An 11,018-nucleotide genomic window follows, 5' to 3' on the forward strand; every position below is an offset into this window, starting at 1 on the left:
AAATGGATCCTAGATTTGTGGTTGCTTGTAAGTGAACAAAAATTACTTCATCACACACCTTTGGTGCGATAGTCACTTTATAAGTATAAGTGCTTGTGGGGTGTGGGGTGTGAGAGATAAGGGCTGGGGTTCAAGTCTCCAGGAGGAAACTTTACACATATATACACTTAGATTAGGTTAGAGTAGAAATTTTATTTTGTATAAAAAAAAATAAAAAATAAAAAAAATTTACAGAAAAAGCTTTTGCCTCCTTCAATTTAAAGCACAAAATATGATAATTTTGACTTTTTTTTTTAATTTTTTATTTTTTAAATGTATTAGTGAGATTCTATGAAAAAAAGTAAAAAGATTTAAATTCATAACCTCCATCTTATAAAGGAAGACTCTCATATAAATATGCTATCCTCTAAGATTTTGATTTTCTAATTTTCATAACACCCAAGGTTGTTTTTTATTATTTTTATTATTATTATTATTATTATTTTGGGTGAGAAGACATATCATTTAAGTCAGTTGGATACTTTTCCTCCTTTCAAAGGTAAAGGTCTTGGGTTCAACTCTAGTGAGCATAAAATTTACAAGATTAAAGGTTATTTTATAAGTTTATTGGGAAAAAATACCCTACACTTTGAAGTGATCTAGTGTGATTCATATATCTTAATATTTATCTCTTTAACCTGATGAAACTTACTAAGAAATATCTATTTAAGAGCATTAGGATTCAAACCTTGGATTTCCTAATAAAGGAAACCAATCTATTCTACACCTACAAGACTATTGAGATACTTCTAAAGCCATTAGTTTAGTACCTATCTCTGATCATTATCAATAGCTTAACAAACCATTAGTTTTAGTACCAATGATCTTATGGTTTAGTGGCAACAGTTCTCTTTTATAGGGTTTAGTTTTGGGTTGAATCCCCAAATTTATACTTAGAGATTAAAATATTTAGGTATTTTGTGATACTTCCAAAGCTACTCGCATTAGTCATTATACACACGTGACATATGAAGATACATGTCTTCTATATGATAAAAGACTTTTATTTATTTTTTTTTTTTTTTACAAATTTCAATAGTTACAACAATAGAAAACATGAGATTCAAATTCTAAGTCTTCTAATAAAAAGAACCATACTATATCACTGAGTTACCAATTATGTATAAGTGCAAAATTGGTTTTTTATTTTTATTAAAAGACATAAAGTCGCTTTCTGTAAAGGTTACAAATGAAACAGAAAGTAATGGAATGCAAAGCAAATTTGGGTGACTTTTCTAGGCTGCAGATTCTCATATCTTGAAGAATATGGTTATAAACAATAAATAAGTTGTTCTTCTTTTACATTTATTAATTTAAAGAAAACTATCCTATAAAAACTTAAAGAAAATTAATGGATGGAGCAGATATAAATATAAATATATATATATATATATATATATATTTATATATTTTGGGTGGAACCCATTGGAATTTGGCCATATGTGTCCCCAAATGCAACATAGGAGCTAAGTCCTGTGTGTGAGCAGGTACTCATACAAGGACATAACACCTTACACCTACAATTTTCTCATCTTTAGGGATAAGGTCACATTATATAGGGTGGTATGACAATTACTTGCACTCTGTTATTGTATCTTCTTTTTTCTTGTGGTAAGTCCAATACATAATTTGGTTGACCAGATTGAGAATTGTAGGTTATATTATATCCTTATCTTTTTATTCACTGAGTACTATCATTATTACCACTTCTGCAACTATATATATTTCATGTTACAATCCAATAAATATGTGACATGTGTATTAAAAAAAAAATCCATATCAACATTATTGTATCAACCAAAATCAAAAGGCATTCATACACTACAAATAGTCTACATTGGCATTTAAAGTACCCATGTTCAAGCCCAATAAATGTATTTTTGACCTTTTAAATTGGGTTGACACTTTCACAAGCTAACATCCAGCTTAGCTTCCTCTCAATTCAGAAACTTTGCCCCTCCTAGTGGCTCTTACCTTGAACAACATGTGATTTCAATTAATTGCATTTGTTCATACCAGTGAACAAGAAAGAATTAATTTTGGTGTCACTCAAAATGAAGACATTCCACCTTTAAGCAACCAATATTTTAGCAATTGAATAAATGCTTGTTAAACTTCTAGTTAAGATTAAATTATCTTATAACACAACGTCCTCTCACAATATATATGTTACACTAAATATGAAAAAAAAGAAAAAGAAAAAAAAAAGATGCTTCATAGAATGATTTCATGAAATACTTTCACCTAGTTAAGTTATGAATAGAGCCCTTTTTGATATACACCACTATCAATTTTTTTAAAATCTTCTCTCCTCTCCCTGTGTGTGTGTTAAAAATACTTAGTATTCTAAAAAAAAATGTCAAGTTATAAACAATTCCAATATCAAATTGGAAGGACCCAAATGCTTGCACGTCTACCATCCATTATCACTCATTAGAAATTCAAGGCTCCCAAGCTTTTTTTCTCTGTGTGTGTTAACAATATTTAGTATTCTAAAAAAAAAAAAAGGGTTAAGTTATGAACAATTCCAACATCAAATTGGAACGACCCAAATGCTCCCACGTGAACCATCCATTATCACTTATCAGAAATTCAAGACTGCCAAGCTTTCTGCCATAAAACCAAAGGCCGTGAGACCAATATTCTTCTTTGAAATACAATATATTGGTTTGTTGGGTGTGCTTAGTGCTATCTTTATTCTTGTTAGAATACAGAAGAGAAACAAAATTAGTAGAATGTTACCACCGAGGTTCGTACCTTGGTTGGTATCTTTGCCTCTCTCCAATAAGAAGACTATCTAATACAATTTTTTTTTTTTTCAAATTCAATAATTACAACAATAGAAAATGAGATTTCGAATCCTAATTCTCCCAAAGGAAAGTATTTTATGCTTTTGAGTTAAAAGTTCTTAGCCTAGAGGCTTGATACCTAGTCGTTAAATCCTTTAAAATTTTATAATAATAATAATGAAGAATGTAATATTGAACAAAAGTAATCTAAAATAAATCATTTTAAGGTTGGAAGTACAAAATGCTGAGTTGTGTAATCAATGGCACACCATGCAGTAGCCCCATAAAAAAAAAAGGAACAATGTAGAAAGCTCATCTACCTAAATCATTTAAAACATTTTTTAGCTGAATTAGATCATTTAAAACTTTGAAGGGAGAACAATCTACCTCAATCATTTAACAAATACTCCTCTAGCTAGTTAAATCCTTCAAATGATAAATGATAATGCAACAAGACCCAACAGACAACCTACCATCCAATAATAGCATTCTATGGACAATGATTCAAACATAAATGTGACACCGATGTTATATCAGCTTTCACCTTACAAAGTATAATACTACTTTCTTTTTTCCCAAATGTTTTAGGTAAATAATAATATAATATAAGTAAACATTGGAAATGAAAACCGGTAACAAAACTTAGGTGTGCATTTAGCCAAGCTCGTGAGCTTTGGCATCATGAAACAGGTTTGTATCGTTTGATTGCTTCAAGTCCAACAGCGTTTACATTCTTTCACGTTATGCTTACATTTTTTCGTATCACGCGTAAATCATATACATCTGAAGTAAAGGCATGAACATTATGTGAAATATTTTTCTGCAATTGAAAAAGTACAATAAACGGAAACTTTCTGAAAAACTTAATCACTTTTAAAACATACTGTACTAATCACGACCTGAAATCTTACTAGGTGTGAAATTAATTGTGTCCTTGGATTTATTGAAAAAAATGGGGACCCTTGGCTACCTGGCTTGGCTTAGAATTTAAGACGTGATGAGAGGCCAGGGTTAATTAAGGACAATGGCTTAATTATTGGAAAAGAAAGAACAACGACTTTGAGGGCAGTGATTAGACCCTCTACACTACAAAACATTGTTTGTTTTACCAATTGGTATGTAATCATAACCAATTGCTTCTGTTATTTTTTTTATAAAAGGAATGTTCAGTCACTTCAATTCTTTTTCAATTGAATTGTTAGCCAATCCATTTACACCTTAATTCAATTTTTTTGGACTCTAATAATAGACTAATACATTGACGTGAACATTCATCCAAAAAAAAAAAAACATTGACGTGAAGGTTTTGATTAAAAAAAGAAGAAGATAAACATTGATGTGATGTGAACGTGTAAACGTTTTAATAAGTTATAATAAAGTCACAGGAGAGGGGGTGTCCATTTCGTAAGTTTCCCTTAATTGAGATTTCAAACTTCAAATTTGGGATTCTGATTTGCAAAATCATGGATGTTTCTTTGTCTCTGCGGCTTGAACACGGCTTTTGTTGTCCATACGGCAGTGCTTTTACAACGAAGTTTCTACAGTACTCCAGGTCTCTCTCTCTCTCTCTCTCTCTCTTAATTATTAGGTTAAAATTTGCAATCTGTTCAAAACTGCAGGTATTCAAGCCAAAAATTTCCCAAGATTATAGGGGAAACTACTTTGAGAAGGTTGATGGTAAATCACTAAATATTTCTTTTTTGCATCACATATGATAGAAGTTTCGTATTGGTTTCATGTTGGGGTACGTACGTGGAAATTGCTCTTTAGTCTCTTTTACCAACATTGTTTTTGTTTACAACAAATTGAGTAAAAAGGGATTCGAATCTAGATTCCTCAATCAGACAATGTCATGAAGTTAAAAAGTTCTTAGTGTCTTTTCCTTCAACTTAATATAATGACAATTGAACATCAATTTGATCAAATCTCCAACATGAAAATTGGTAGGTTGACTTCACCTTTCTAAATCTAATATCATTCAAATAGAGTTCCATATCCGAATCTCATGTTGCCTAATTACCTAATTTATGTTACCAAATCTCATGTTACCAAATCTAATTTACCGAATCTCATGTTACCAAATCTAATACAAATTCAAGCAGGATTGACCTATGCTTAACTTAATGTGATAAACTATTACTTGTTCCAAAAATTATGAATTAAAGAATAAATTTTAACCATTTGAACATTATTTCAACAATCTCCATGTGTAAAGTTCAATACAAAAAAAAATCAACTTTTAATTAACTGAAAAGGATGAATTTCAATAATTTATCTATTATTCTAACACACTAGGTAATACTTTATCTAAATTGAATTTCTCATTACTCTATTGCATCAAAAACACAAGATGACTTAATTTCAATGAAACAACAATGAGTTTGCAACTTAATCTCCAAGGTGGCAAAGTTCAAATTTCTATTTTAGTTGGCTTTTAACTAATTTTTCCACTTATTCTGTAGCAAAACTGTAGACGAATGTTTTGCATGATGTAGAAGTCAAAGTAGGAGACTAGAAAATTCCTTGTATGAAGTTGTAATTGGCAACTTGGTACAAATACCGTATCAGATCTCTGTCCGAAAATTCTTTTTTATAGGTAGAACAGTAGGCACCAAAACATGTTTATAATTGAGGTTCTTTCATTGACATTTACATTAAAAAAAAAAAAAAAAAAGATTATTCTTGAAGATAAAAATATCAGATTAGTAGTAGTCGGCGAGAAATCAATGGCAATTATTCTGCCCATGATAAAGATAGGCCATGAATTATAATGTGTCATACATAGTAAAGCTAGTAAACTAGCCTTAGTACTCAATCTAAATCTTAGACTAACTGATTTATTGATTTGGTTTACGTTCAATGCATGCAACACGGATATGACACGTTACCTAAAAAGATTACATGTCACTTTTACACAAAATTCTTGTGAGATGGTTTTCACACACAGTGTATTACATGTTTCAATAACTTGAGTTTAACCCACAATTTTAGTTTATGAATACACACGGTGTGTGTAAGAAATTTTTTACAACATCTTTTAATAACGGTTGATGTAGTTAGCACGTTTTAATTGGTGCATAATAAAATTTGTATTGATGATGGGTCTAAGTAAAAGTGACGTTACTCCAATTACAATGTATCATATGAAGAGTTGTAAAAAAAAATTTTATCCCTGCATTATTGGTCAAGGATTAAGATGTACAACAAGAAGAAAAAAGGCCACACGTCGCTTTTGTGCCTGTTCAACACACTTGAGCACTAGACTGAAGTTGTACCCAAGATTTATGAATCTTGGTTACCACGCCTATTAATCCCAAAAACCAAAATCTAAGTAGAAAATTTTTTTCTTTAAAATTAGGTCAAAGATTAAGGTGCACAGCAAATACCTAACCCCAATCTGGAAAGAGAGGGGTATCACCTACTATGCAAGAGCACATGGTAGCAGTAATGGACAGTGACTAATGGTCCAAAATCAACAAAATTTGATATCTTTAATGTAATAGGTATAATTAGATACATGAATGAAACATGACATTTATGCATAATTTTTGGTCTCCCCTGAATGAAATAATAGGAGTGATGGGCAAGGTAACAACCGGCACAACTTTTGTACAATAATAATTGCGAGTTTGATCCAGCTCCAAGGTTGTGTCTGTGTGTGAGTGTGGCCTACAAAGCTGTTATGGATTTGGGAAGGCCAAATGGGATTGGATTTAAAGGTCTTTATAAAGCCACAGTGCTTTAACCTTGTGCAATTTGGCTGGCCCCAGAGAGAGACAAGGGAAGAGATGGTCATTGAAAGGCAAGGGTCATTGATATATATGGATCTCTAATTAATAGCTTATCAATCATCATGTACCTTCTCTTCTTATCTCCGAGAGGGGGGGGGGGGGGGGGTATTATCACTTTATCATTTTCAATTGAGTTTTTTTTTTTTTTTTTTTAATAATAAAATCCAATAGGGGACCCTAAATGGAAGCCAAGTTCTACATTAAGTAATAAATCTTAGGAAATTAACTTTTTTTTAAGTATCGTGCATTTTTTGTGTGATGGTTACTTCACAAGTACAAAGTTCTTATGGGGTAAGAGTCGAGGCAAAAATTGGAGTTCAAATCTCCATAAGAGAGCTTCACACAAATATACACTTAAATTATGCTAGAGTAAAATTACATTCTCATATTAAAAAGAAAAAAAAGAAAGGAAATTACCTCTTTTTTGAACATTTACAAATTACAAAATTAAACATTACTTACTTCAAAGTGAGAAAATCAAACAATACTTAAAATTTACCTTTTATTAATTACTTCTTCTTTACATTTCTCAAACTATTTACAATTTTTTGAGAACCCTTGCGCCATGCACTTTTCTACTGCATATATTCACTATTATTCTGCTAACCTAAACATAAACTTATTTGTTTTAAAAATTTGAAAATTTTTGCCTCCAATTTGAATTGGAGGAATTTTTTTCCAATCTAATTTGTGGCCGTTAAAATGATCATTAATGTGTAGTTTTAGTCATATAATTTTTTTAATGAATTATATGATTTGTTTAACTAATGCATGTGTATATAATATTAAAAATCATCATATAATAAGTTTGAGGAAATTACTTCATCCTGATTTGAAGGAAATTATTGTCTTTATTTAATTACATTTGTGCAGGATTGCAATGTTCAAAATTATGGAGTTTCATACGTAACACATGTAAGTATGCAACACACGTCAAGTCAATTACAGTGTGATTTGACAGTAAAGAGAGCGTTTTCACACCTAGACGTAGGAAATTTCAAATTGAACTATCTATTAGAAGTGGATGCAAAGTCTTGCATGATAGAAAAAACACTTTATTTTACACATTTTGATCCAAAAAATACCCATATTAGTAAGTGTAAAATTGTGTATTTATGCAGCTTCTCACTCTCACTTCTCCCTCTTTTATCTCTAGTCCCTTAGTCCAGCCTCACTGACACGATTAGTCTAGCCTCACTGACGCTGATTAATCCAGCGTCATCAATTAGTCCAGCGTTGTGAATCAGCCTCACCGATCAGCCTTGGCGATCAGTCCAGCCTCACTGATACGATCTCACTCACCTTTGATCCTTTTTAATTTTTTGTTTGATCAGTTTTGGATTTTCTGTTTGATAAGTGGGTTTTAGGGTGATGGTGCTTGATGATGGTGGGTTGATGATAGTGGCTGAGTGGGTTGATGGTGGGTGTGGATTGATTGTTGATGGTGGGTGAAGATGAATATTTTATTTGAATAAATGTGTATAATAGATAAACTGATGTGGGTGTTTTATAAAAAAAAGAGTGTAAAATAGAAAAAGTAGGTTTTAGATGTACAAATTTACAAAATTTTTGCATCCATTGATGCGGATACTCTTAAACTTTTAGTTGTTTTCTTCTTAGAAAACCATTTGAAAGACATCACCAATCACTGCACACAAAATAAATCTTGCTGAAATTCAAATAGTTTTTTATCAAATACAAAAATAAAGTTAAACTCTATTTAATCGTTAAATTTCATGATCTTTGTGTTCTTAACATGCATATCAAATTTCATTCGAATCGGATATTACCTATTATTCGATCAATAAACTTATTTTTTATATACAATTTTAGATTATAAAAGCTTGAAATTTTAACATTTTTTTGATAATATAGCAATTAATTTTTAATATTCTTGAAATTTTACAAACATAAAAAATATAATAAGAACATACAATTTAACGGTTAGATTTTCAAAATTCATACTTAATATAAAGATCAATTCAATGATAAGTTTAATGGGTTTCTTTGGTGAGAAATTTGGTTCCAAATACAAAAAGAAACAGCGATGAATAGAGGTGTATATTTAATATTTTACATGCATAAAGACAGCAACATAAATCCAACAACATAAAGAATATCAAACACTTTTATAGGTTGTACCAATACCAAAAGCAATACAACTGCCTTTATCACTATAGTTGTCTAGAGAGGACTACATGGAGTCTGAAAAGGAAAATGACTGGAATTGGAACTCTTTTTCCTGGTGCTGATCGAGTCCAATATAGGCTCACTCAAACATTTCAATAGCATTTCAAAACATGCAGGACAATTGAGTTTTTCGAAGGCCAGTCCCATTTATCCCGTGACTATTGTTCACTTGTGTTGATGTGTAGTGTGAGGCTTCCTCCGTTGTCTCCCACTAAGAAAGCCTGAGACGCACACATGGATCTCTTTAACGAGTAATGTTACATATACAACTTTTTTCAAAACGTATTGAGTTAGTAATTAATTTTCATATGGATCAATTACTATTGCCATTTTATTCTCTCCTATTCACATAGACAACTTTTTTCCAAAACATATTGAAATCAACAAATGCCACCAAGCCCATATGCCACAATTTTTATAAGCCAAAATCCTAAATACACCCTTTAGATTTGGATGAATTGTCATTTCGTTCCTTTAAATTAATTTTTGTCCCCCCAACTTTAATATTTTTGTGAAGTTGGTCATTTCATGATTTCATCCATTGTAGCCTATAAAACTGTCATTAAATCCAGTAAAACAATGCCATCTCATATGTATAACTATAGACAGTTTCATAAATGGCAATTAGCCAAATGACCAATTTAACATGGATGTTAAAGTTTGAAGGCTAAAATGAAAAAAAAAAAAAACTAGTGATGGTTATATAGCCAGGTCCAGATCATTGTCACAATTAATGCTTTTATCTTTCCTACTATCGGAGCATATTAGACGAGAAATATTAACCATTTTGACCAAGAAAAGTTAGGCTACTTCAAAGACGTCCAGAGACTGTAGAGGCTGAAATTGTATGGTCCTGTCTTTGTAGTTTGTATAGTTCACATGTGGGAGAGAGAGTTAATAGTATGAAAAGCTCAAGTTGAAAATTAGAGAGTATTGGGGCACATGGATACTGAGATGAGAATGACCCTACTTAATTGCACCAATTTTGCCTAATTATGACCTCTGACAAATCTACCTAATGGTCCTTCACATTGGGGCAGGTCCTTAAATTTGGGTGAAGTAAAAATCATGTATATGTAAATGAGGTTTGTGGAAGAACAGCTATCTAGAGGGCCTACTTGCTCCTTATGAATACTGCAACCCATTAGTGTATAGCACAAGAAGTCAATTGAATTTTTAGTGGGTTTAAGCACACAAGAATGATATGTCTTTAGCTACCACAGCTGGCAGCTTGGCACCTATGCTTTCTGTCAGGGTGCAAGAGTTGTTTGCAAGACTACATCAATCTTATTGTTTGTTGTGCCCTAACCACCTAAATCATTCACTGTTACTAGGGGGCATTGCCCTCCTAATAATAGTAGTAATGAGTAGTTGTATGGCAATTCCTATGCATTGATTTTTGGTATATGTCAAATTATTTTCTGAAGTTTTAGAAGCAATATCGTGCACCATGTATTTTCAAAAAAGTCATTACAATATATATCCTCAATTATAGTTCTACAAAAGCTGCACTAAGGAGTTGAGGCATCTCTATCAGTATAAAATTAAAATCCATTTTATGAAGTAATTTATAAAAAATAAAACAAAATAAACTCACATAACAATAATATGTATTTGGGACACCACTTAACCCAAAAGTTTAAGATTATGAGTTTGGCCCAACTATAATATATATATATATATATACACACACTAGCCCCTGAGCACACGCTCACGCGCGTGCTGAGAGACTCTTCTATTTTTAGATAAAGATTACTTTACATCGTGATGAAGTAAAAAATAAAAAATAAAAAATAATTTGCATTTATTATAATTTGAAATTTCTATTTTTTCCAATTACAAAAAAAAAAAAAAAAAAAAAAAAAAAAAAAAAAAAAAAACAACAACAACAACAACAACAACGTGTGGGGACTTTTGTAGATTGGAGGAGTTTTAAAACTAAAAAAAGAGTAATCCTATTTGTAAGGAGTTAGAGAGTAGAAATAGGAATTTAAATTAATGTAAAAGTAAGAGTTTATTAGAAGCAATAAGATATTTCAATGTAGAAGTAAGAATTTATTATTTTTGTCAATTTATTATTTTAACCCCATTTTTAAGTTTTAGGTATGGGTATTTTTTACAGTAAAAAAATCAATAACTAACTTTATTTTGCCAATTTACCATTTTAACCCAATTTTTAAGTTGTTGGTTAATTAATTTAGGGGTATTT

The sequence above is a fragment of the Quercus lobata genome, chromosome 2 (assembly GCF_001633185.2).
Source record: "Quercus lobata isolate SW786 chromosome 2, ValleyOak3.0 Primary Assembly, whole genome shotgun sequence".
Taxonomy (NCBI): domain Eukaryota; kingdom Viridiplantae; phylum Streptophyta; class Magnoliopsida; order Fagales; family Fagaceae; genus Quercus; species Quercus lobata.